Raw genomic sequence first — 27,718 nt, forward strand, 5'->3', positions numbered from 1 at the left:
ACAAAGAGCTGTCTTTACTTGAGGCTACCAAAATAGAAAATGTTTTAAGGAATACTTATTTGCCTTGGTGTAATAGGAGTTCGCTACTAATTATATTTTTTGTTGAGTATTAAGTTCTTTGTTGGATATAGAGTCTCGGTATGAGTTTTGTATAACTGCACTATTTTCTGAAGATCTATGCTTTTAACGCGATGTTCCTAGTCTTCTTAGAAGACTAGTTATAGAATTGCGACCAAACTACCAACTTTGTTGAACATATTTTAGTCTTGATCTATGGATGTTGTCTTACTACAACAAAATTAATTTTTTACAGCACCACATCAATGGCATACAATGAATGCAAGCCGCAATTTCTCACTTTTACGACTTGCTTTTTTTACATGTCGTAAATAATATACTAACCATGGCGTGTCTATTGCGCAAGTTGTTAATGGTAAAAATGATAATTTTTTTATGTCTTACAAATTTAATCGTAAATAATAAACTTTTTATGACATACATATGGTATGTCATTAATATATCAATTATATACGACATACGTACGCCAGTTGTTAAAGGTAAGTCACTTTTTATAGCTTACCACGTGTGTCGTCAATGGTATGCCCAAAATATTTTAGGCGCCAAAACCCTAGCGCCACTAAAAAAAAACATATATTTAATTTATTTTTTTATTATCAAACAGACTGATGCAATTCAAAAAAAAAAAAAAAAAAAACACTAGTTTCTAAGAAGAGAGAGACAAGAAAGACGTAGGTGAAGGGGAAAGGGTTCTTCAATCAATTGAATCGGTGGAGATCGAGACGCATGGCAGTCCATTGACGCAGTCCGCTTCCTTCCTCAACAAAGCAATCACGCTTTCCATTGAATCAATTTGTAATCTGCTTCGACTATTTCGACTTGGACTTGGCTTCAATTTCTAATTGTTTATCTATTCTATTTGCGTAGGCCCTTTCGAGGTTCTTCAAAGCCACACGTTGGTAAGGCATTCTTTCTTCTCTTCCTTCTTCCTAAAACCCTTGTTTCGTCTCTCTCTCTCTCTCTCTCTCTCTCGGTATATGTATATATATATTTTTATATACCCCTTATCCCTTCCCTTCTCTGTTTTTCTCCTCTCCTCTTCTCTCTATACATGCATACATACACCTATATCTATCTACATTTTTGGGGTTTTTGTTTCATCTTTCATTCAGGTAACATCATCTTTAAATCGCATAACATTTTCTTTCATTTTTAGGGTTTTCTTTTCTCCCTCATTTCCAAATCCCTTTCCAAATTTTCAACCAAATACAGCGTTAAGGTTTTTGAAATGAAATGTCAACTTTGAGTTGTAATGTCTATGTTGGCTCCATCCACTACCCACATGGTAAGGAGTCCACCATCCACATGGTGTGGGTGGCACCATGTGGTAAAAGAAGCTGGTAGAGGCCAACACCAACTCACTAAAGGAAGATAGTGAGGGTGGCACCACCCTGGCCAATTATGGCAATCACTTCACCTACTCCTCCTCTCTTGGTTATAAATTGAGATGAGTGAGGAGGGGTTGGAGACATATATCAGAAATTGGAGAGTGAGAGCTGTGAGTTGAGTGAGTTTTATCTCCTCCTCTGTATTTTTGTATTTTGCTCCATTTTAGTGAAAATTCTTATTTCTGTCCGTGGATGTAGGCATTGGGCCGAACCACATAAATATTGTGTTCTCTGTGTGTGTGTGATAATTTTTCTGGGTGTGTTTGATCCTAACAAAGTGGTATCAGAGCCAAGTTGAGTCTCTTTCGGAAAAACAGAGTGCATTTTTCGGAAATGCCCAGAAATCAAAGTGGTCGAAATCCACTTTTGATCACACCAGCTTAAAGCCCTCGACAAGACGATCACAGAGGCGAAAACCACGTCGAAAACGGAGATCGGACGGCCACACACGCGCCACACGCGCCTGTGACGCCGTTCCCACGCGCGACCACGTGACCCACATGCAGCACGCGCTTTCAGAGGAAGAAGACGCGTGAGGTGAGACGCAGACACGTGCCGCACGTGTGCGCACCAAGCCGAGCCGGAGCCGAGTTGACCAAGCCGCTGACTAAGCCCCTGACGTCAGCAGAACCGGAGGAATAATCTGGTGCTTCGCAGGCGCACCAGATTCTGCCGATCTTAACCGTTAAAATTGTTTTGGCTTGATTTAAGCCATTTGAGGTCCGATTTGGGTGATCCAATAGTGCTTTCCAACTATTTGGAATATTTCTGACACATCCGTACGGTCAGATTTTGCAAATAAGCTTTCAAAAATTTTCCGTCTTTCTTTTGACAATCCGAAGTGTTTTTCCAGCTAATTTGACCAGTCCGGACTCTACAGCAAAACTTGTTTTTCAGCCAAAGATCTTTTTTGTATGATGGAGGAATCAACGTCGACTTCAGGTTCCATGATAAAGTTAAATGCTTCCAATTATGCCATTTGGAAGCCCAGAATGGAAGATGTCTTGTATTGCCGAGATTTGTTTGACCCCATTGAACTTAATGGAGTTAAACCACCAACGGAAAAAAACGAAGACTGGAAGCGGAAGAACCGAAAGACCATTGGCCAGATCAGACAATGGATTGATCACAGTGTCTTCCACCATGTCGCCCAGGAGACTGATGCCTATGCTCTCTGGACAAAGTTAGAAGGCATGTACCAGTCGAAGACTGCTCGGAACAAAGCCCTCCTGATGAGAAGACTTGTGAATTTGAAGTTGAAAGGCGGTATCTCTGTTGCTGAACACACCAGTGAGTTTCAAAATTTGGTGAACCAACTAACAACTGTCAAAATGGAATTAGATGATGAGATGCAGGCCCTATTGCTGCTCAGTTCTTTGCCAGACAGTTGGGAGACATTGGTGGTGTCCCTCAGCAACTCTGCCCCAGAAGGGAAACTGACCATGAGCATGGTTACAGATGCTTTATTTAGTGAAGAGGCAAGAAAGAAAGAAATGGGTGGAGATCAATCCCATGCCCTCGTCACAGAAAATAAAAGCAGAGGTAGAGGTAGGGGCAGGGGAAGAAGCAAAAGTAGAGGACACAGCAGAGGAAAATCTCAAGACAGAGGGAAATCCATAGAAGGTACGAGCCAGCCAAAGTTCAAATGTTACCATTGTGGCCAGGAGGGTCACATAAAGAAGTATTGCTATGCCTTGAAGGGAGAACAACAACAAGGCAATAGACAGCCAAAGACCGAAGATGGGACCACTGCAGTTACTATCTCAGAGGATATTGCATTATTCTCTGTTGAAGAAGAAGAATGCCTCCATATGTCAGACAACGACACCGAGTGGGTGGTAGATACAGCAGCTTCCTACCACGCTACATCCCAGAAGGAGTTCTTCAGTACGTACCAAGCTGGAGATTTTGGTACAGTGAAAATGGGTAACTCCAGTTTTTCAAAAATTGTGAGAATTGGTGATGTTCATATCAAAACCAAAGTTGGGTGCACGATGGTGTTGAAAGATGTCAGACATGTTCCCAATTTACGCCTGAATCTTATTTCAGGGATAGCCTTAGATCGACAAGGCTATGAGAACTACTTTGGCAAAGGCATATGGAAGTTGAAAAAGGGATCTCTCGTAGTAGCCAAAGGACAGGCAATTGGCACACTATACAAGACTCATGTGGAGGTGAATTCAAATAGCCTCAACGCAGCAGAAGATGAGGCGTCACCAAATTTGTGGCACAAAAGGCTGGGTCACATGAGTGAGAAAGGGTTACAGATTTTGGCAAAGAAGTCACTTATTCCCTTTGCCAAAGATGCAAAATTAAATCCTTGTGACAACTGCTTGTTTGGGAAGCATCATAGAGTCGCTTTCCATTCATTATCCAGAAGACAATCAGAGTTGTTGAGCAGAGTATACTCTGATGTTTGCGGTCCCATTGAAGTGGAATCTTTGGGTGGTAGAAAATACTTTTTGACGTTCATTGATGATGCATCACGGAAGGTATGGGTTTATGTCTTAAAGACCAAAGCTGAGGTGTTCCAGCATTTTCAGACATTCCATGCTATGGTAGAAAGGGAGACTGGAAAGAAGCTGAAATGTCTCCGAATAGACAATGGAGACGAGTACACGTCAAAGGAATTTAAAGCCTACTGTACTACTCACGGCATCCGGCATGAGAAGACTGTTCCTGGAACCCCACAACACAATGGTGTAGCCGAGAGAATGAACCGAACCATTGTAGAGAAGGTCAGATGTATGCTCAAAATGGCAAAGCTACCAAAGCCATTTTGGGGAGAAGCTGTTCGTGTTGCTTGCTATTTGATCAACAAATCGCCATCAGTTCCACTGAATTTTCAGATTCCAGAAAAAGTAGAAGGGAGATCTCTTACTCTCACTTGAGAGTGTTTGGGTGCAAAGCATTTGCACATGTATCCAAGGAGCACAGACAGAAGCTGGATGACAAAGCCACTCCATGCATCTTTATTGGCTATGGAGATGAAGAATTTGGATACAGATTGTGGGATCCGAAACACAAAAAGGTCATTCGAAGCCGAGATGTGGTGTTTCAAGAAGGCCAGACCTTCGAAGACTTTGGGCAACCAGCCAAACCCAAAGTTGATGATGTTTCAGAAATTATTCCAAACCCTGCACCATCACAGCATGCCACTGATGAAGAAGAGTTACCGCAGCATGCAGTCAATGATGTAGAGTTGCATGATGGATTTTCAGAAGAAGAAGATCCAGAAGCAGAGGGTATTGAGCAGGAGGAGCCACAACCCCCTCCGCCAGAGACTGTTGTTCCACAGTTGCGAAGATCAACAAGAGAGTTTAAGCCGTCAACCAAATACCTTGCTTCTGAGTATATTTTGCTTACCGATGAGGGGGAGCCAGAAAGTTTTCAAGAAGCTCAAAATCATAAGGAGAAGAGTAGCTGGCAGCAAGCTATGCAAGAAGAGATGCAATCCTTGCAGAAGAATCAGACTTATGATTTGGTGAAACTTCCCCAGGGTCGAAAAGCATTGCAGAACAAATGGGTGTTCAAGTTGAAGAAAGATGGCAGCGGAAAGCTAGTCAAGTATAAGGCTCGATTGGTTGTCAAAGGTTTTGGGCAGAAGAAAGGTATTGATTTTGATGAAATCTTCTCGCCAGTTGTGAAAATGACATCCATTCGAGTAGTTTTGGGACTAGCAGCTAGTTTGAATTTGGAACTTGAACAAATGGTTGTGAAGACAGCATTTCTCCATGGTGATCTGAAGGAAGAAATTTACATGGAGCAGCCAGAAGGTTTTGAAGTCAAAGGGAAAGAAAACTTAGTCTGCAGATTAAAGAAGAGTCTCTACGGCCTCAAACAAGCGCCGAGACAGTGGTACAAGAAGTTTGACTCATTCATGGTAGGTCATGAGTACAAGAGAACTGCTGCAGACCAGTGTGTTTATGTCAGGACATTTCCCGGTGGAAACTTTATTATACTTCTGCTCTATGTTGATGACATGTTGATCGTTGGACAAGATGCCACAACAATCAGATCACTGAAGAAGGAGTTATTACAGTCCTTTGACATGAAGGACCTAGGCCCTGCACAGCAAATTTTGGGCATGAATATTGTGCGTGACAGGAAAGCCAAGAAGTTGTGGCTGTCACAGGAGAAGTACGTTGAACGAGTGATTGAGAAGTTCAACATGAAAGATGCCAAGCCAGTCAGTACTCCGCTGGCTAATCATTTCAAGCTGAGCAAGAACTCTTGTCCCTCCTCTACGAAGGAAAGACAAGAGATGGAGGCGATTCCCTACTCATCCGCTGTAGGGAGTTTGATGTATGCAATGGTGTCCACCCGACCAGATATTGCTCATGCGGTTGGAATTGTAAGCAGATTCCTTTCCAATCCAGGAAAAGAGCATTGGGAAGCAGTCAAGTGGATTTTGAGGTACCTTAAGGGTACAGCAAAAATGTGTTTGTGCTTTAGAGATGCTAAACCAGTCTTGGAAGGCTATACTGATTCAGATATGGCAGGCGATCTTGATGGTAGGAAATCTACATCAGGATTACTGTTCACCTTCGCAGGGGGAGCTGTGTCTTGGCAATCCAAGCTGCAGAAGTGTGTTGCTTTATCCACAACTGAGGCAGAGTATATTGCCGCAGCGGAAGCCGGGAAAGAAATGTTGTGGTTGAAATGGTTTCTCCAAGAGTTGGGATTAAAGCAGGAAAAGTTCACGGTACACTGTGATAGTCAGAGTGCCATAGACCTGAGCAACAATTCGATGTACCATTCTCGCACAAAGCACATTGATGTTCGGTATCATTGGATACGCGAAGTGATGGACAAGCAGTTATTGGAACTGATAAAGATCCACACAGATAAGAATCCTTCTGACATGATGACCAAGGGTGTCACCAGAGACAAACTGGAAGTTTGCAAGCATCTGATCGGGATGGACTTCAAGTGAGAAGTCAGTTGTCCAAGTGGGCGTGGAGGGGGAGAATTGTTGGCTCCATCCACTACCCACATGGTAAGGAGCCCACCATCCACATGGTGTGGGTGGCACCATGTGGTAAAAGAAGCTGGTGGAGGCCAACACCAACTCACTAAAGGAAGATAGTGAGGGTGGCACCACCTTGGCCAATTATGGCTATCACTTCACCTACTTCTCCTCTCTTGGTTATAAATTGAGATGAGTGAGGAGGGGTTGGAGACATATATCAGAAATTGGAGAGTGAGAGCTGTGAGTTGAGTGAGTTTTATCTCCTCCTCTGTATTTTTGTATTTTGCTCCATTTTAGTGAAAATTCTTATTTCTGTCCGTGGATGTAGGCATTGGGCCGAACCACGTAAATATTGTGTTCTCTGTGTGTGTGATAATTTTTCTAGGTGTGTTTGATCCTAACAGTCTAATGGCAATTTTGGCTAATTCAATCTTAGTTTAAAAATCTGTGATATTCTTTACAGTTTAGAATAAACTCCTAAATTGGTTAAACAAATGTTTCATTGTGATTATTTATTTCATATTCTTTTGTGTCATTTCGGAAATTCTTGTGTTTTCTGTAAGTTTCTCCATTGATCCCAATGTAGGGGTGCTTCGTGTCATTTCATTTTAATACTCAAAATTAATATTGGCTAAATTGATTGATGAAATTAGGGGCATTTTGAACAAAAAGATTTGGTTTTCTATCATTTTTTGAAAATTAAATTTTTTGGTTTTTCATATGTTTTTGGTTTAGCAAATTTTTTTAGTATTTTTAAGTTTCTTACTTTTTAGATGCACCTAAAAAATGAAATAATTGTGAAAAAATAGATTTAAAAAATTAATAAATACACAGGAATTTATAAATGTACTGAATTTTTATTTTTATTTTTTATTTTGTATTTTTTTTAAATATGCCTAATCTAGAAACACTTTTTAGATGCATCTAAAAAGTAAAAAACTTGTTTAAAAATACTAAAAAAGTTCACTGAATATATATATATATATACATGAAAATAAAATATAAAAAAAATTCAACTTTTGGAACCAATTAAAACCAAATTGAAGGTCTTACCAATTACAATAGCAATTTCTATTTATACACATTTCAATCTTTTAGAGTATATTCATTTGATTTCTAACAGATGAACAATTTGATTTTATTTTATTTTTATATGATATTGGAACTGCCCATTAGCTTGTTTGATTGGTTCTTGTAATGCTTTTAGAAAATATATTTGATTTATGATTCCTATTTGTGTTTGACATGATTTATGATTCCTCTTTAGCAGATATGTTTCAAAATTTCATTAAGGATAACATGCATCCTAGAACTATTTGACTGACAAGGATTGTATTCATCCATCTTGATTAGTTTGAACACATCCATCTTGAAGAGCTCTCCCTTCTATACCTTAAATTCCAGCCACCTAATCTATCCTTGTTTGTCAAACTTAACTAAACAGGCTTTCTTTGAGAAGAGCTAATCGTCAAAAAAAGACTTTTATAGCTATGGTTGAATACTTGTGATGTATGCTTTCTTGACACATTTGATTGTGTTCATCTCATTTTCTGATTGTTATTGAATTTTATTCCATGGCAATATCCAACAAGGCAATTCACTCTTTTATGAGATTATATAACATGTCTAACAATGGTTTAGAATACAAAGTGGGGTAAAAATCTCAAATGGACAGTTTTTCTACGAACTTAAAAAACCAAAAAACAAACTAATCTTCCCTTTGTGTACAACGGTCTATTTTGATTTTGACCTTCAATTTGGATTATTTTACTTTGCATTGACATAGATTCAATCTTAACTTGGACATGAAGTATATTAAAACGAACTGGGACTGCATGAGTTTTGTTGACTTAAAAAGGAATCTAAAATAGAAGTTTCCTTGCTGAGTAGTATTAGGAGGCAATTCTTGTGAAATATCAAAACATAGGAAATTCAGGGTAGTTCATAATGTAATTAAGGGAACTTCATAGAAGACAAGGCATTTGGTATTTACCGCTATTGAAAAATAAATTAACTGGGGCACTTGGTATTCACTGCTATTGAAAAATAAATTATGCGGTATAATGAATATAAGCTTAAGGAGTATTTGTTGATATCTACCTATCAAAAAAGAAAGAAAAAGAGAACTGATTGATATTTGCATTTGGGTTTCTCTCCTTGAGGCTGAGTTGGTAGACAGGGTACAAACCTACTTTCTGGTTTTATTCACATGAAGTGGCTTCCCTTGGCTCAAACCTGTTCTCAAGCTTGACATCCTGAGCTTTTACCATGAAATAGCCATTTGTTTCTTGAGGGAGGGGGAGGAGGAGGAGGAGGAAGGAGGGGACTGGAGGGGGCCTTTCAGAAGCAGAGAAGGAGAAGAGGAGGAGGAAGGAGGGAGGAGGAGGAGGAGGAGGAGGAGGAGGAGGAAGGAGGGGACTGCGACGGCGGGGCTGGGTTGCGACGGCGGGGCTGGGCTGCGACGACGACCGGCGGCTGGGCGACAATCGGCGACTGGGCATCGGCGATCGACGATCGTCTTCTGTCTCTCTCTCTCTCTCTCTCTTCCCCTCCCCTCTGCTTCTCTCCCTCTCCCTGTTTCAGAGTCGAAAATGGAGAAAGAAAGAAAAAAAAAAAAATCCCCAAAACGACGTCGTTTTGGGGATTAGGGGGGGCCAAATTCGAGCTCTCAAACATTATCCTTGTTTCTTTATTGTTAATCGGTGTAAAAGAAAACACTGACCACCATAAAGTAGTCATTTGATAAACATTGTTTCAGAATACTTGTCCTTTATATTGTGGTATGCAAAATTTTTCGTCCTGAAGATGAAGTTGCTACATGCATGACCTCTATTTTGCTTGTAGAGTTGTATCTCCCAACACTTTCCAGTTTGTCAATTTATAAACCATTCATTTGCTGAGGCTAATCTAAAAGCTGATTTAAGATCCAGAATAATGCTAACTTATGTAGAAGTCAAACAATTGTTGTGTGCAACAATCTTTTCATTAAGTTTGTTTACAATGGTCATGTGAGTAGCTATATGCAAACTTTTCAGCACTTCTAATAAAACATAAATTCTTCCTGATATGGACTGACTCAATTAAGGCCCTAAAATTTCATTTCATCACGTAATATTTTTCAGCCGATCTTTCAAAGGTGTCCACGGCCTGAGGAGTACCAGTCCTTGTCTCTTATATATAACGACAGTTCACTGGATTTGGTAAGCATCTCATTTGACATATCCATTTCCTTCTTAATTTTCAGTTGCTGCAACGATCTTCCTAAAATACCAATTCTCTCATGCTATTTTAGAGTTGTTTCCAAATAGATATATATTTTATTCTATTTGTAATTTGGTAATTGACTTTCATTCTAGATTTGTAAGGATAAAGATGAAGCTAAGCAATGGTTTATTGGTTTAAAAGCATTAATTTGGCATGGCCATCAACAGAAGTGGAGAACAGAATCAAGGAGTGATGGTATTCCATCAGAAGCTAATAGTCCCCGAACATACACTCAAAGAAGTTCTCCTTTGAACTCTCCATTTGGCAGTGGTGATAGCTTGTAGAAGGTATGATTTCTAGTTTTGCACACATGCTGAAAGTTCACCTTGAAACACATATAGGCAGCTTTATGTAAAAACAAATGCACATGGACACAGTTCTCCTTAAGAATGCTTAAACTGGTCTATATTTTCCTACAAGTTTTACTTACTATTTTTCTTTTTGGTTTCATTGGTTAAAGCCATATGTTATTAAAGCTTGTGATTTCATTCAATTCAATTGAAAGATTGATGGCTGTTGCTTTACACTTGCTCATCATGTTAAAATTAAAGAAAATCAGAGATGAACTTGAATGTATTTGCAATCTGATGCAATTGCTCTGTTGGACTGAACTGTGGCTGCAATTGCTGCAGCTATTCTGTTGTTCTGAGCTGTGGCCATGGCTGTGGCCATGGCTGTGGCCTTGGCTGCAGCTCTACCTTGACTTGTAATGCTTTAGCCAACTGCCCATGTTGTGGATATGGCTACAGCCATATAGCCCTTGTGTCCTTCAATTGTTTTACTGATCTGACCTCCTAAACCTGCTGGTAGTTACATAAATATGGTTGACATTCAGATTTGGCATGCCTTATCCTACCCTTAGAACCCATTTTTATTTAGCATTCAAGTTTGTATTTTGTTAGAATTCAAGTAATAACAATTTTATCATAATTAGCAAAAATTACCAAGAAAAGGGTTTATCACATCCATTGATTTCTTAATGAATAAAAACTATGGAAAAACAATAACTTCACAAAGAGGGTAAAAAAGAGAGAGATTGAAATGGAAAAAGATAAGTAGATGTTGAGCTTAAAAATCACACAGAACACCTTTTTCATTATTAATTATACAGTTCTTTTACATACACAAAATTGGATCGGAGAAATTAACAAGGAGATTGGGATTTGCTTAATCTCTGTCATAAGCCAAATGAAAAGTGACTTTCATTATTGGTCTTGCGGTGTTGCTCATGTTGTACTAAGAATTGGAAAGAGAGCTGAAAATCATTCAAAACAAGAAAACCAAGAAAAGAAAACAAGAAACTAAGAAAGAATTTAATACAAAGAGAGAGTTGAGTGAAGTGAGTACCCTCATTGATAATCTTTGTTGTACAGGTTTATAATCTTTACCTGCCATTCAATTCTGAGTTGGGAGTGTCTAAGGGTTGAGTTTTGTGAGACCACACCCTTATTTATAATCTGTATGGGCCTTTAATGCATGTTGCTGGTCTGTTGCAATCAAGGTCTTAAAAATGATTGGAAGATTCTGCCTATTTAATAATGATAACAAGGTGATTATTGTAATTTGAATAGGAAAATGACAGGTTGGTATGTTATAGAAGGGATTTTGAATGACTTGTTCAAGTCTACTTTTTTCATCTTATCTGTAGAAAATCCGCTTATGAACATGGAAGATGCTTTTATGCTGTTTAGCTATTTAGCTACAGTGGAGATCATTCTTGTAAGGGATTTAATTAGTTGGGAATTTCTTTAGTCTATCAATCAGTGTTGGAAATATTACCTTTGACAATGTTGGAGCCATGTTTAAGAGAGTGGTGTCAATTGATGACACTAGATAAATTTATTATTATTATTTTTAACCCATGCGGAAATATGCTAAAGTGGTGTCTAAAATTTTTGTTTTTCATGTGATTTGACGAGTTTGAATTACTTTTGTTTATAGAGAATATATAAAATTACAATGCATCATATGAAAGTTGATTTTGTTGTAGAAATAAAAAATCTAATACAATGACATTGATGATAACTAGCTGAATGAAATTCTTAGTTACGCCATTGAATTTGTTTAGGGTATGGACGATATATACAATAGATGACAGAAGAACCCTAATACCAATGATGGATTAGTAAACCATTTCATCGAACTCTGATTTTTATTAGTTAAAATAGTAAAATTTATTATTTTATTTTATTTTTTAAATAATGGTTTGCTTTGGAGCATTATTTCAACACCATCAAAACAACCCCTCCCAAAAGGGTCTGCAACAGATCAGTAAAGTGCAAGGACTAGGCTTAGAGCTTTAGGTGGTCTCGTGAAGTCCCTATCCTTGTCTTAGAAGCAACGGGAGTGGGTTTGACAATTTTTTATTCTAATCAATACTTAAACAAACAGGTCTTAATCAAAAGTGGGAGCTGTCACTACTACAAAAACAGATAAAGATCACACTTTTTTTGTGTGATGTATGTAATTTAATCTCACCTTTTAAGTTTTATTAAAGTGTGATCTTTGGGAGTGTGATTAAAAGTGGTCATTTTTAATCACACTTTTTAAGTGTGATTAAAAATATTTAAATCACACCTTTTAAGTGTGATTAAAAATATTTTGATCACATCTTTTAAGTGTGATTAAAAGTATTTAGATCACACCTTTTAAGTGTGATCTTTGGAAGTGTGATTAAAAATGGTCATTTTTAATCACACTTTTTAAGTGTGATTAATAACATTTCGATCACACCTTTTAAGTGTGATTAAAAATATTTACATCACATCTTTTAAGTGTGATTAATAACATTCACTACTAAAAAAAATACTTTTTGCGACCGTCACATGCCGTCGCAAATAATAAAAATACAGTCGCAAAAGACTTTTTGCGACGGCCTATGCGACTACACATGGGGTCGCAAAAGACTTTTTGCGACAGCTATTTTGCCGTCGCAAAAAAAAAAAAAAAATTAAAAAAAACACTTTTAGCGACCATTGTTTTACTGTCGCAAATAATTATTTATTAAAAAAAATCATATATGGGTTTGCTACAACAAAAAAATCAATTACAAGCACCAAACAATTTTTTGTAAATGAAAAATAACAAAATTAACAAATTAATTAAATTTATAATAGACATTATCCATTAATCATCTTTAAATACACTGTACTAAAAAATTCAAGTCTTCAAAAAAAAAAAAAAAAAAAAAAAGAAGAAGAAGAAGAAGAGCAACATAATCTTTGGCTCCCAACATCAACCGCTCGATCATATCAACTATTCCCTCAACAAAATCTGTAAAAACATATATCAAACTTGACTTGAAAATTTAATGCACTTAAATGTGTTAGTTTAGCTTAAAATAATCAAAATAAAACTATGTCAATGACCTATCTCTATGGCAGATCAGTGATTTGCAACAAGAGTTTCAATTACCTTAAGAGCAACTTCAAGCTTAACTATGGAATCACTTAATTATGGCATTCAGAATTATATAATAGTATTGTGGCGAAAGATTTCCCTAAGAACTCCACCATCACCACCACCTACAACCAAAACCTGCATCAAGTAATTCAATTAAATTTAGCACAAATACCTGACAAACAAAATAATTATAGATTGCATAAACATGAAGAGCAGAAGATAGCTAGCTCTACCAACAATGTTTTCCTCAATCATTGGCAACTTAAATTACAAGTTCTCTTTCTACTTGTAAATATGATGAATTGAGGCTGAGAGTACATAGAAATATTATTTGTTCACAATTTAACAATGAGACAAAAACAAGGTGAGTCTTATATTCAATTCTAGAATTAAATTTGTCGTACAATGCCTTCAATCTAAATTGCCATTCTCGATAAATTCATAGACTAGAAAAAGAGAGCCCTCTACGCAATACCCAATCAAACGCACCTACATTAGATGCCAATGAAAGTTACAATGTCTATATAAATACATATATGTATATATACTTAACATCGTCCTTTATATTTCAAAGATCAATCAGTTAGAAGATAAGAAAAAGTCGCTTAATGATATCACAATCAAAATTAGAAGACAATTGGACCCTCAAGTTTCCATCAACAACAAAATTGTACTGTAACAACCAACCTACTGAAATTCCATATGATAATACACTTTAAATATTCATCTCCTACCGTAGAAGACTAAACCTGTGAATACCTCAACCACAGAGACTTTTAAACAATCAAAAAAAAATCATGATAAATTAAATGGCGCAATGTAAATATATTGGTCATCAAATTACCATGAAATGATAAATCCTGGAGGATTAAAAATAAAAAGGATTCCCCAAAATGGAAGTAAATATCAATCAATTCCAATTACTCCAGGTTCTAAATGTCAGTGAAGTCCATATCAAATCAAGAGAAGTGCATGTGCATATATTTACTAACAAGATAACCACATCTCAGATTTAAGCATGATGGTGTGTCTGTAAAAATCTGTGGTGCACGCACAAAATATCAAATCATGCAATGACAATAGAGAACAGACTAACCCAACCAAGACAATTAAACAATATCTTTCACACTGGTGAAGTGAAACTTAAAACTAATAAATTGCCAAAAAGTCGCAGCATCAGCAATGACATGAATGCTCAACCTCAATGGCTTAGCCTATTGGCTTGAGACCTAGGCTTAGCGGTCTATTCCTCTAGATCTTAGGTTCAATTCTTCCAACCAATATAAAACCTTTAAGGGCACGGATCACAAGGAAACTTGTTTTGAAATGCTTGTTTGAGCTATAAGTATTTAGTCTGATGCCCAAAAGCTAGCCAAGGATACCCAACATAACAAAAAAAAAAAAAAAAGAGGTAAATTACACTAACACTCCCTAAGGTTTGGTCCAATTATATCCCACGCCCTGACGTTCTGAAAATTATATTCTCACCCATGTGGTTAATAGTCACATTTCACAAATCACCTGCTTATATAAAAGGTAACAACTCCTATTAGAAAAATAGAGGAAATTACATTAAAAAAAATTTAAAAATAGTAAAGGAAAGGAAAGAAAAAGGGAAAAATAAAGGAAGTAAAGCAAAATAAGAAAAGAGAGAGTGTCTGAATCCAATATTTTCATTCCGTCTAAATAATTAGAACGATAGGGGAGTTAGTGAAAATTTTCAAACGTCAGGAACTGATATGTATGAATTTCAAACTTTAGGGGGTCTAAGTGTAATTTATCCACAAAACAAATGACATGACTGCTCAAGAAAAAAAATAGAAGAGAATTCGATGCAGTATTTTTTTATAAATGTTTATAAAAATTGTGAGGGTCATATGAGATTTGATTGTTTTAGTAATTTTTTAAACGGTGAAAAAAAAAAATTAATGTATTTGAGAATAATTTTTTTATTTGTATGGAAAAACATGAGTAGTTGACGAGCTTGACTTAATTTTTAAAGATATATTTTTTTACTCTTTTCAGTGACCGTTTAATTTTTATTTTTATTTTGTATTTAATTTTTGACTCTTTTAATTTAAAAGCCAAGTTGCTAAACGATCATTGAGAATCGTGACATGTGTTGTTTTGAGTAGAATAGTGTCATACAAACTAATAAATCCTTTAATTTAATTTAATTTATTAATTTATTTATTTTTTTAACTTATTAATATGACACTTGTCACATTATTGAAATTGGTCATGTTATCTAAAGTTTCTTATTGCCTAGCACATCAAAATTATTAATTTTTGGATGAAAAAGTATTAGACTTAATATATTACATATTCGATAATAAATCGTTAATTAAATTATATTGAAGTACAAAATAGATTCTGAAATAAATAAAGAGAACCTCTATGCAAAGAGGATACACATAAGGAGAAAAATAAACCTCTATGTAAGGAGGAGAAAACCTCTATGAAATGAGGAGAAAACTTGTAACGCCCCCAAATTATTTAAAAACATAACAATATTCAACATGAAAGATATATATATGATAACAAACAGTGATTTCAAGATTAGTTCTAAAGATTCTATTTCTCATTGAACTACAAGTTGAGAGTCATCAATTACATGTTGAGTTTTCATAGTTCAAAAAGTTAGAGAAAATCATAACAAATGTCCTATGGGCTTACAATCTTTAAGGCAAAGCCTTCATTGAACAAAATGAATCATGGTCCCAAAACTAAACAAAACTTCAACAAAAGATTGATCCCCTTCTACTTTATTTGGGTTGTTGCTACTCACCAAGTCTTGAAATTTATTAGATAGGAATGAGCAATTACCCAGCATTGCGATCCTGCTATAATATTGATTTTACAATGATTTAGATCATTTTGACAATTTTTAAACTTGTGATCCATATATATATATACATATATATATATTCTCATCAAGTTGGAATGTATCCCATATGCTAAAATTAACAAATGGTTTAAAATCTCTTGACCAAACCATGAGACAGACATAAAGGTTCGGGAAGCTTCACATAACTGCTTATCCACAAAAGAATCAATCAACTTACAAACTGAAAACAATTATATGCGACTCTTAAGGTCATAATTGAGTGCACACGATTAGAAAAGGTACAGGAACTCCACCATCCAGTATCACCACATTAAGTTAGTTGTTTAACTATGACCTATGCCCCCAGCAGCCAAGGACTGGCAAGTCCCTGCATTATATCAGTCAGCGCATGCACAAAAAGCCATACCAATATCTAAGAAAAAGCCAAAAACAGTTGCATGCTCTCCAATGTGCCTACAAATCATTATTCGCAATTTGTTAACAAGCATCAAGCCATCAATTATCCTTCTGGTTTTTCACTTCCTTAGATGTTTTGAGATAAGCCCATAACCTAGTGGGATTATATTGATATTGTCTCCAAAAAACAACCATTTTTAAAAGCCCCTTTCTTCAAAGATTCATAATTTAATTCTCTTTCTTATTTTTCTTTTCATATTTAAAATTAAAATGTTACTAGGCTGAAAAGTACATGATTGAAATAACAAACGAAAAAGATAAACAGTGATCCAACTCTTTCTTTTGATAAGTAACCATGATCCAACCTAACCAAGAAAATTTTGAGTCAAGCAAAAAGTAATTAATAAATCAAACGGTGACACTGAAAAGGAAACGCCATAAATCTATATCTATATCTCATCTTACTACTACAAAAGGTCTCTCTAAAGGTGTAAAACAATTTTAGGAAAACAGTACCCTCTATAGCTCCAACAGATTGTTGGAAATGAAGATTAAGCATGGCGCAATAACAGCTATCATCAATTGTAATGCCAAACTATCATAAAGCCTACAAGATAATTGCATCTCAAATGAGATTATCAACTCCAAAATCCATAATTTGGTATACAATTGTCTATTTTCCCTTTCAATTATAAAAATTTCATGTGAGAGTGCTTATAAGTATCCTGGTGTTAGTCTCTCCAAATCAATGGTCTATTTTATCTGATGTTAAAATATGGATGTTTAATAAACCCGAGAAGAAACCACGTAAAGGGTCCATGGTTCAACCGTTGGATTGACCAGAAATGAACCATCACATCATAATCATATCATTAATACATTACAAATAATAGTTAGAAATGAAATAAAATAAAACATAACCAAGACATAACATAACAATTTTCTTCATTCTTTCCTTAGTGTGTGCAAAAATTTTCATTGGCTTACCTAGTCCATGTGAGCAACTACAGAGACAATTTGTAGAAAACAGATATGATGCAACAATATGATTAGCTAAACATATGAGCAAAAAGGAAAAAACAGTATCAATGACCATAGATGAGAAAAGTGGCCATACAAGAAAATTAACAAATTGTCAGAAAGAAAAGAAAATATATTTTCCAAATGAAAATGACTGAAGACATCACCAAAAACAACACAAGCTCAAATCCTAATGAAAACTACTCTACGAAATGCCAACAAATTAGCCAATAAATTGAGAAAACAAATCAATATTCAGGAATTCTTTTGATAAAAAAGATGCCTGGATTCTCATGGGATGTTAAAGAACCGACTCATCCATGGCCATTTCCACAGGCTTGGGATTCGTCCGAAAGGTATATTCTATTATATATATATATATATATATATATCAAACCTTCTTTGTATAAACATAGATTTGTAACCATTAATTTCATTTTCATGAAGGTTCGATTAGGCTCTGTTGCAGCATTTGAAACAGTTGATGAACCAGAGTCTCAATGTTGACACCCAAACAAACCCAACACTCAAATAGATCCAACAACCCATAACATTAATCCATCGATCAAAATTCTACAAACCCATAATCGAAATTGCAATTAAAAACACCAAATAATCGAACAAATATGGAGTGAATGTGTGTGTGTGTGTGTGTGAGAGAGAGAGAGAGAGAGAGAGAGAGAGAGAGAGAAGGGTAGAATCCGAACATACCTCAAGAATCGAACTGATACTTTTTTTGATCGAAGAGAAGAGAACGAAACCCTTCCATCGTCGCCGCCGCCCAAGCAGTCTCGCCGCCGAAGAGAGAGCACTGTTTCCAGGTTGAAATCTCGCCGCTGCCGAAGGGGTCAGAATCATAGGCAAACTGATCGTCTGGATCTTACTCGGCCTCTCAAACTTCATCTCCACATGTCGATCGATCGATAGAGAGGGAGGGGTAAGAAGAGACTAGGGTTTTTTGGTTTTGGGCGGGCGGCGGAGCGGGAATGGAAAAAAATGAGGGGGGGAAATCAAAATCTTTTTTTTAAAAAAAAAAAATTAAACAATAAAATAACACTGTTTAATTTATTTATTTTTTGCGATAGGGGTTGTCGTCGCAAAAAAAAAATTATTTTTTGTTAAAATAAATTTTTTTTAAAAAAATTATTTTATTTTGGTTACTAATTAAGCTTGAAAATTTATTTGTTTCATTTTTTTTAATAAAAAAAAATTATTATTATTTTTTATTTGGTAGAAGTGGGGGTAATATTTTAATGAAAAATATTGTACTGGTAGTCGTAGTGGTGAAGTGGCGACTGTGGTAGTAGTGGTGGTAGTGAAATGGCGTTTGCAGTAGTAGTGAAGGTGGTAGAGAAGATGGGTGGTGAGAGAGAGAGATAAGTGGGAGACAGATAGAGGAGAGAGAGAGAGAGAGAGTGGTGAGCGAGAGAGAGACAAAGTGGTGCTAAAAGTGTATTTTCTTGTAGTGGATCGATAAATTGAGAGGAAGCTCAGTAAATAGAGAAGACAGAAGGGAAATAGTGAGCAACGCGAACACAATAGGGGAGAGAGAGAGGGAGAGAGAGAGACAAATAGACAGATAGGGAGAGAAGAGTGATGAGTGAGAGAGAGAAAGAAAAGAAAGAAAGAAAGATGAAAAATAGGTGAAAAGATATATAGAGAGAGAGAAAGAGCGAAAAGAGATAAACGAGAGAGAGACAGAAATAGATGAATAAGAGAGCGAGAGAGAAAAGAGACAGAGAGAGAAGATAGATGAAAGAGATAGAGAGAAGAGAGATGGACGAGAGATACAGAGAAAAACAGAGAGGCAGATAGACAAAGAAAAGTGATGAGTGAGAGAGAGAAAGAAAAGAGAGACAGAGACACAGAGAGAATGAGAGAGACAGACAGACAGAGAAGAGTGATGAGTGAGAGAGAGAAGAGAGACAGAGACACATAGAGAAAGGGAGAGACAGACAGAGGAGATGGAGTGGCAGTGGTGGAGGAGAGGTAATGGTAGTAGTAGTGGTAGTAGTGGTAGTGGTGGTATGGGAGTGGTGGCGATGATGGTAGTAATGGTAATCATAGAGGTGGAGTGGCAACAGTGGTAGTAGTGGTGGTAGTGGAATGGCATTTGCAATAGTGGTAAATGTGGTAGAGGAGATGGGTGGTGAGAGGGAGAGATGAGTGAGAGACAGATAGAGAAGAAAGATAGAGAGATAGAGACAAAGTGATAAGCGAGAAAGAGACAAAATGGTTGTTAAAAGTGCATTTTCTTGTAGTGGATCGATAAGAAAAATGCCCTAGACTCCCAGTGGGAGTGACCCCCACCACCCCTACTGTTTTCTGATTGGTTCAAAAAAATTTATTTATTTATTTATTTTCACTTTTGCTCTCATAGCCCCCCACGTGGAGGTGGGGGTGCTGGGGGTCACCGTCCACTGGGGGTCCCCAACATGGTTGGATCGATAAATCGAGAGGGAGCTCAATAAATAGAGAAGAGATGAGGGAGAAAGTGAGCAAGGCGAACACAGTGAGGGAGAGAGAGACAGACAGACAAACAAATAGACAGGTAGACAGAGAAAGAGAAGAGTGATGAGTGAGAGACAGAGAGAGAAAGAGATAAAGATAGACAAAGAGAGAAAAAGATAGAGAGAGAGTGAGACAGAAAAAGAGAGAGAAACAAGAGATGAACAAGAGATTAACAAAAAGAGAGAGAAAAAAAGCGAAAAGAGATTAACGAGAGAGAGAGACATAGAAAAAAGAGAGAGAGAGAGAGAGAGAGAGAGAGAGAGAAGAGAGAAAAACGAGAGAGACAGAGAGATAGAGAGAGAGACAAAAAAAAAAGAAAAACAAAAGATGCTCGAGAGATGGACAGAGAGAGAGAGAATAGCAAAAAGAGATAAACGAGAGAGAGACAGAGAAAGAAGAGAGATGAGCGAGAGACACTGAGAGAAAGAGAGACAGACAGACAGAGAAGAGTGATGAGTGAGAGACAGAAAGAGAAGAGAGATAAAGACAGAGACATAAAGAAAGAGAGACAGACAGAGAAGAGTGATGCGTGAGAGAGAGAAAGAGAAAGAGAAGAGAGACAGAGACACAGAGAGAAAGAGAGAGAGAGAGACAGACAGACAGAGAAGAGTGATGAGTGAGAGAGAGAAAGAGAAGAGAGACAGAGATAGAGACAGAGAGACAGGAAGATGAAAAAATTAATGAAAAGAGAAATGTTATATCAAAAGAGTAAGACGACGTCGTTTTTTTCAATTTTTTTTTTTATGATAGAAAAATACCATTGCATTTATTTAAACCATTTTGTAACTATATATATGAAGTCTCAAAAAGTCACATTTTTTTGCAACGACAAGTTGTGCCGTCTCAAAAAGGCATATTTTTCGCGACGGCAAGTTGTACCGTCTCAAAAAGTCACATTTTTTTTTTCCGAGACGGCAAGTCGTGCCGTCTCAAAAAGTCGTATTTTTTACAACGACAAATTGTGCCATCTCAAAAGGTCACATTTTTTGCGACGGCAAATTGTGCCGTCTCAAAAGGTCACATTTTTTTCGACGGCAAATGTGCCGTCGCAAAAAGTTCCGTCTCATAAGCCCACTTTTCTTGTAGTGTTACTTAAAAAGTGTAATTAAAAAGTAGTAGTGTATATATAATCACACTTTAATTAAAAAAATGTGATTAAAAAATATATAAATAATCACACTTTAATTAGAATGTGTGATTAAAAAATATATATATAATCACATTTACTTAAAAAGTGTGATTAAAAAGTAGTAGTATATATACAATCACACTTTAATTAAAAAGGTGTGATTAAAAAATATATAAATAATCACACTTGTTTAAAAAGTGTGATTAAAAAGTAGTAGTGTATATATAATCACACTTTAATTAAAAGGTGTGATTAAAAAATATATAAATAATCACACTTTAATTATAATGTGTGATTAAAAAATATATATATAATCACACTTACTTAAAAAGTGTGATTAAAAAGTAGTAGTGTATATACAATCACACTTTAATTAAAAAGGTGTGATTAAAAAATATATAAATAATCACACTTTAATTAGAATGTGTGATTAAAAAATATATATATAATCACACTTGTTTAAAAAGTGTGATTAAAAAGTAATTGTGTATATATAATCACACTTTAATTAAAATGTGTGATTAAAAAATATATAAACAATCACACTTTAATTAGAATGTGTGATTAAAAAATATATATATAATCACACTTTGTTTAAAAAGTGTGATTAAAAAGTAGTAGTGTATATATAATCACACTTTTAATTAGAAGGTGTGATTGAAAAATATATATATAATCACACTTAATTGAAAAGTGACATAAAAAATAAATATTATCACACTCAATCAAATTAAGTGTGATTAAAATATCAATATAATTTTTTTTATCACACTTCTAATAAAAGTGAGATCTTTTTTTTTGTCAAAGTGTGATCTTTAATTATTTTTGTAGTAGTGTGTGAAAGGGATTTTTGAAGGGGATGAAGAAGAAGTCACACACCTTTGCATTGCAGCTCTTTCTTTCTTGTGTTACATTTTGACATTCTCTCAATTGTTTTCCATCTATGTTTATTTGGCCTATGATTTATTCCCCGACAGTCCAAATGGTTCCTCCGCTAAATTTTTGTGATTTTTTTTATAATTTAAATCCATAAAACAATTCCACACCATGATGTTGTTCCGTTACAACTTCTGGTTCAATCTATAAATCTTTTAGTTTTTTTGTTTGATGCATTATTTTAGATCAGATCATCTGATGTAAATTGCTGCTAGACTGGGTGGTGGCATATTGGGGCTTGAATCTTCGAATATTGTCATCATGGATATAAGTTGCAGATATCTTCTTTTTTTTTTTTTTTCTTTTTTAATTTGTTAGTAAAACTTGATCCATCATATAAAAAAAGAGTTGGGTGAGCAAAAAGAAAGAGTGCTAGAATTTCATTTTGTTTTCTCTAAGATTTCCTATACATATATTCCTGATATCCTGCTACTTCACCACTTTGAAAATCAATATGGTGGTCTCAGCTAATTCTTCTGATTAAACTACTTTACAAAACACTCTATCTTCAACTCTAAATTCCTATAATCATCTCTGGTCATCCCTTGTTTGGGCTGCTGTTACTGTGCTGTTTTGTTTTGGTATGAATGTCGAACAGATGCTTGATGATATGCTGATATGCTGTGTTGGTGAACAGATGTTTGGATTAGGTAGTCTTAGGTTGTTTTGTGGCTAGCTGATATGTCACGCCCCAAATTTTAATTACTCGAAATCTTTACCAAAGCCTTTAATTTAGGTCCCTTTTTTTTTTTTTTTTTTTTACAAACATCCATTACCTTTGAGTGATAGAAATACAATGATACATGTTCTCTCTCTCTCTCTCTCTCAGTGAATACTACAATGATAACATTACATGTCAATCTCTTACTGAGAAGCTACAAATAAATAAAATACAAATACAAGATCCATTATATCTACAATGAAATTACGTACAAAAGACACATAGACTTCTTAATTCTTCAATCATAGAATCCACACTTTCTTCCTGTAAAAAGATAAAAACAATAGGGGTGAGCACGAATGCCCAATAGGAATCTCATAGTTACAAATCAATAACTAACACATAGATAGAAATGATCATGCATGCAGGATGATACCATATAGTAGGTGACGTTTTCTAATTTCAAAATACCATACATAGAGTATCTTTTTTCTCAAAATTCATGTGAACATTTATGGAAAACCTTCAACCATCAAAACTGTTCCTTTTGATTAGAAAACCATAAATCCGTTTTAAAGCATTTATGTTTAAGGAACCACATCATTTTATATTCATTAACTTATTCCAAAATATTTTTCATTTAATTTCCTATATTTAACATTCCTCTTTGTATTGATATACACATCAATTTACAATATCACAGATTCGTCATAAGTCACAAAAAAAGCATCATCAACTTAACACATATATCAATACAATCCACCTTTTGCCGACTTACTACGGTGGGATAGCGGGCACTCAATCCATAACACTTTTCACCTTTCACCGGCTACTATACGGCGGGAAGTGAACTCCCAAAAAAACTTTTTTCTCAAAATACATTTTCTTCCAAAAATCTTATTTTTCCAAAACCATTTTTCAACTTTTGAAAATCATCCCCACATTTGCCGGCTACTATACGGCGGGATGGGAGCACCCAAAACATTTTCAAAAACCATCTGTTTCTTCACTTTTGCCGGCTACAATACGGCAGGATTGTGTGGACACCCAAAAACACTTTCCTACATTCGTCTAGCAATAAGCCTAGACAGGGCAATTGGGCACCTTTAATCCAAAATCACCCCGACATTTGCCGGCTACTATACGGCGGGACGTGGGCCCCCCAAAACCTTTTTCTCAATTTTTAAAACCATTTTTTCAACTCCCCTTGCGGGTACCAACACAACACCACCCAACACAACTCAACCCAAACTCCACACGTCGAACACAGCACAACTCAAACTCAACACAACGCAGCATGACACAACTCAAACTCCATACACCGAACACAACACAACTCAAACTCAACACAATTCACATGATTCAAACACAATTCATCATAGTTCAACACCATTCAATTCAACATTATTCAACACAACTTAATTCAACATAAGTCAACACAACTTTTCAAGAATACTATTTACAATTCAGCATAATTCAAGATAAATTCTTTAATTCCATTTCAACATTCCATAACCAAGTTTATGTCATCCATATCATTAATACATCTTTTTTCCCAAAACATTTCATATTATAACATGATTTACAATGCCCAAAACAAAGGCTCATTCGCTAATTTTTTTAACATAATTTTCAAACACTTCCAAAATTCAATTAAATTTGTATATATATAATTCAATGCCTCAATTTCATGATTCTACTTTCAATTTGGACAAAATCATTAATTATCATAATGAATCAACTTAGAGTTTTCAAGAAAAATTAAGATTTTCAACAAAAAATCAAACTTCTTAAACCGATATTTTTAATTCCAATTTCCCTCTTGATTATACACCCAAGATTCATAATCCACCGTATTAACCCATCAATTGAACCCCAACATTTCCAAACCCTAAATCCTCAAATCTCAAGGTGCACACTATATGCTAAAAAATGTAGGTTTTGTATATATATAATCAAAATACCATAAATCTATCTATTTATGGAAGTATTGAAGAAGAACTAGGACCCCTACCTCAAGAATCAAGCAAGAAAAGCAAGCTTTGAGAAGAATCCTTCGCGAATCCGAATTCTAATTGGTTAAAAATGTTGAGCTTCAAGCCTTTTTCACTTTTTGGTGGAAGATCTTGATCAATCCTACGGGAAATGAAAGGCATTTGAGGTCAAAGACCTAGGGTTTTCGGACCTAGGTGAGAGGGATGAAGAGAGTAGATGAAAAATGTGAAGAATGATCCAGAAATGTGCTTTTAAACTTGCTGAATTCGCGCAGTCCGCTCGAGCGTCGCTTTTCTCGCTCGAGCGTACCTGCTTCTAGCATAGATTCCAAACTTCAAACGGGTATGACTCTCTCATCTGGACTTCGTTTTAGGTCATTCTTGTGTCCAAATTGAAGCCTCGGAAATAAGCTTTCCAATGGTTCTAGTCTCACATCCAAATTCAAAGTGTGGAAAAAGAAAAGGGCAAAAGAGTGACGGTTGATCGTAAGCAAATTATTCGAATTAAAGTTTTCGGTGCAATCTTACTTTACCATCATGTTACCACCTGAATCAATACCCCAAAATAAAATAAGGAAGTTCCAAATACACTAATAAAAATGTCAAGGGCAATCTCACTTTCCACGCTCGAGCGTCGCTTCCCACGCTCGAGCGCGCGCAGACCAACAAAGCTGTCCGCTCGAGCGACCACTCCCACGCTCGAGCGGAGATTCACAACTCTCAGAATTTTAGGCCATCTGAAAAAATGATGGAAACCTCTCAAGTCAGCTTGAGCGTCAACTCCCTCGCTCAAGCAGAGGGAAAAATTATGGATCGTTACATGATAATTAATAAAGGCCCATAAAGATATTAATTTATTTTTTTATCTATGGTCTTGCTCTCTGATAATTGGGTCTCTATAATTTGGTCTCTATAATTTCAATTCAATCAATTTTGACTGTAATTCTTGAAGGAAATTGACAAATATAAACTTCTTTAGATTTGCCAGTTTCATAAAGAAGTAACATCTACGGGCATAAGTAGGTACCAAGGGCATGTGGTGTGCAGTCTAGTGTATCTATATGTATATAATGTATGTAATAGATGTGTGTGTATGTGGGCATGAGATTACTACAATTAGGAATTAGCCCGAGGGTCAATGAAATTAAGCTTAAGGTTATAATTGGAGTTTAAAGTACATAGGGCATAGCAGGCATTGTGGCTAGTGAAGGGTTAAAGGTAGACTAACCATGTAACATATGTGTGTGTGTGTGTGTGTGTAGAATGAGCTCATGTTATACTTGTAAAGAAGTCAAAAGATGATGTAGAGGAGGCGGCCACAATCAGTGTCCCTAACATAATGGCGGGCAAATATGAGGTAGTTGTTATATAGTTATTCCTTCAAAAGGTTCGGATAGAATGAAAAGCAATTTTTTGGTGAAGAATAAGACGCATAAGGAGGTAGCAGCTCCCTTCTTTTTGTATTATAGTTGTACACTTCTTCTATAGCAGATGGAGTACCTGAAACTATGTTTTTTATTATTATATTGATCACTGGTTACGAGAATTAAGTTTGTAACCACAAATTTATTTGAAGTGAGCAGCTCCTTTCATCTTTTAATATAGTAATACTTCGAAAACGAAAACTGTGTGTTTGAAATAATCACTGGTTACTAGCATTCGTGTTATGTTTTTCTTTTCTCATTTTAAATCTTCAGATTTATTCATTTAATGTTGTTTTTTTACCTGAGAAATGGTTTTGTGTTGCAGATGGAGTTTGTGTCCAAAGTAGAGAGCATCCTGGTTGTGTTTGGGATGTCAAATTCTTGGAAAATGGTGATATTGTGACTGCATGTTCTGATGGAGTTGTGCGTATTTGGACAATACATCAGGATAAGGTTACTAACTCGTCCGAGCTTGAGTCCTTTGCTTCTCAAATTTTTTATTACAAGTGTAGTAGGTAGAACATTGATCAATTGCTTATATAAAGAGCGTCAAACTAATTATTTGTTGTAACATAGGCTATATGCATGTTGCCATTAAACGCTTATTGAAAACTAAATCATCATCCTTGGGTAGTAGTTACCTTATACTTCAGGTATTCTTTATTTTTTCTTTCTTTCAAATTCATTTTTTTTAATACCTGGATGTTCATTGTGTTATGGTTTTTGAGTTACTCTATAGTCTGAGTGATGTGGCATATAGCGTTTTTATTGCTAGTAAACCACGAAAATAGTTCGCTGGCAGAGCCTCTATAACTTGTAAGCTTTGCCTAATATACATGTTGTATCCCGTTGTATGTACTAGGAAGAGGGTTGGAGGATTGAAATTGGAAGAATTACCAGGGCTAGAGGCTTTATAGGTTCCAGGTTCGATCCTACTTATGTGCATAGCAAGAAACATTTCATTAATTTTATAACAGTTTTGTTGTCTAAGAACATTCTGATGTTTGATAGATGATGCCACAGTAGTTGGGTGGACATATATTTTGTGTTAAGGAAGACTAGTCTCTTTGATTTGAACTGTATTTGTAAATTTTGTATCAAATTTACGTTGTATTTATATTAATTTGTTATTACTTGTATGTCAAGAGAAAATAGTTGATGAAACATGGAAAATATAATTTGACGGATGTTAACTGTGTCCATAATTTGAGGATGTTTGGTGGTCAAAGAGGTTGTAGAAAAATTGTTTTACATATAAATAATAATAAATTTTGATGGTCTGTTGATCAGGAACAAGAGATGGCCAGACAAAGGTTGTAAGAGAAGGGGACAATGGTGTAGCATGTTCATGGAATATGAAGGAGCAGTAGTGGGATAAGATATTTCCTTTATTTTATTATCTTTTCAACCCTTCGTCTCATGGTTAATTTTTGTACACCTTCTCCACCAATTATTTAAATATTTTTGTACATTGTTGTATTATTTTTTTTTTTAATATTTGGGCTTTGAAATAATCTTTTGCTGCTGTATAAAGGTCACATGTAGTGTTTTGGTGGGACATTTTTTACACCTGGTTTAGATGAAAATGACCAGATTGTGATGTGATGAATGAGGTATTGATATATTGTAATTGATGGGTATTAAGGCTGAAGTTATTGTTTTTAAACCTGCCTGAATTATTACTATTTTTTTTTT

General features: G+C 35.7%; 1 long non-coding RNA gene across 3 annotated transcripts; it reads left to right on the forward strand.

Moving 5' to 3' along the window:
- Positions 1-680: 680 nt before the first annotated feature.
- On the forward strand, positions 681-27,718 carry LOC145795241 (uncharacterized). Of its 3 annotated transcripts, XR_014335832.1 has the most exons (7): positions 681-977; positions 9,561-9,638; positions 9,795-9,989; positions 26,349-26,476; positions 26,600-26,676; positions 26,886-26,947; positions 27,314-27,718. It is a non-coding gene; the product is annotated as an uncharacterized LOC145795241 (long non-coding RNA). The 3 variants fall into 3 exon arrangements; XR_014335835.1 differs by lacking the exon at positions 26,600-26,676; XR_014335833.1 differs by lacking the exons at positions 26,600-26,676; positions 26,886-26,947.

The sequence above is a fragment of the Camellia sinensis genome, chromosome 7, assembly GCF_055761805.1.
Source record: "Camellia sinensis isolate YWXY chromosome 7, ASM5576180v1, whole genome shotgun sequence".
Lineage (NCBI taxonomy): Eukaryota > Viridiplantae > Streptophyta > Magnoliopsida > Ericales > Theaceae > Camellia > Camellia sinensis.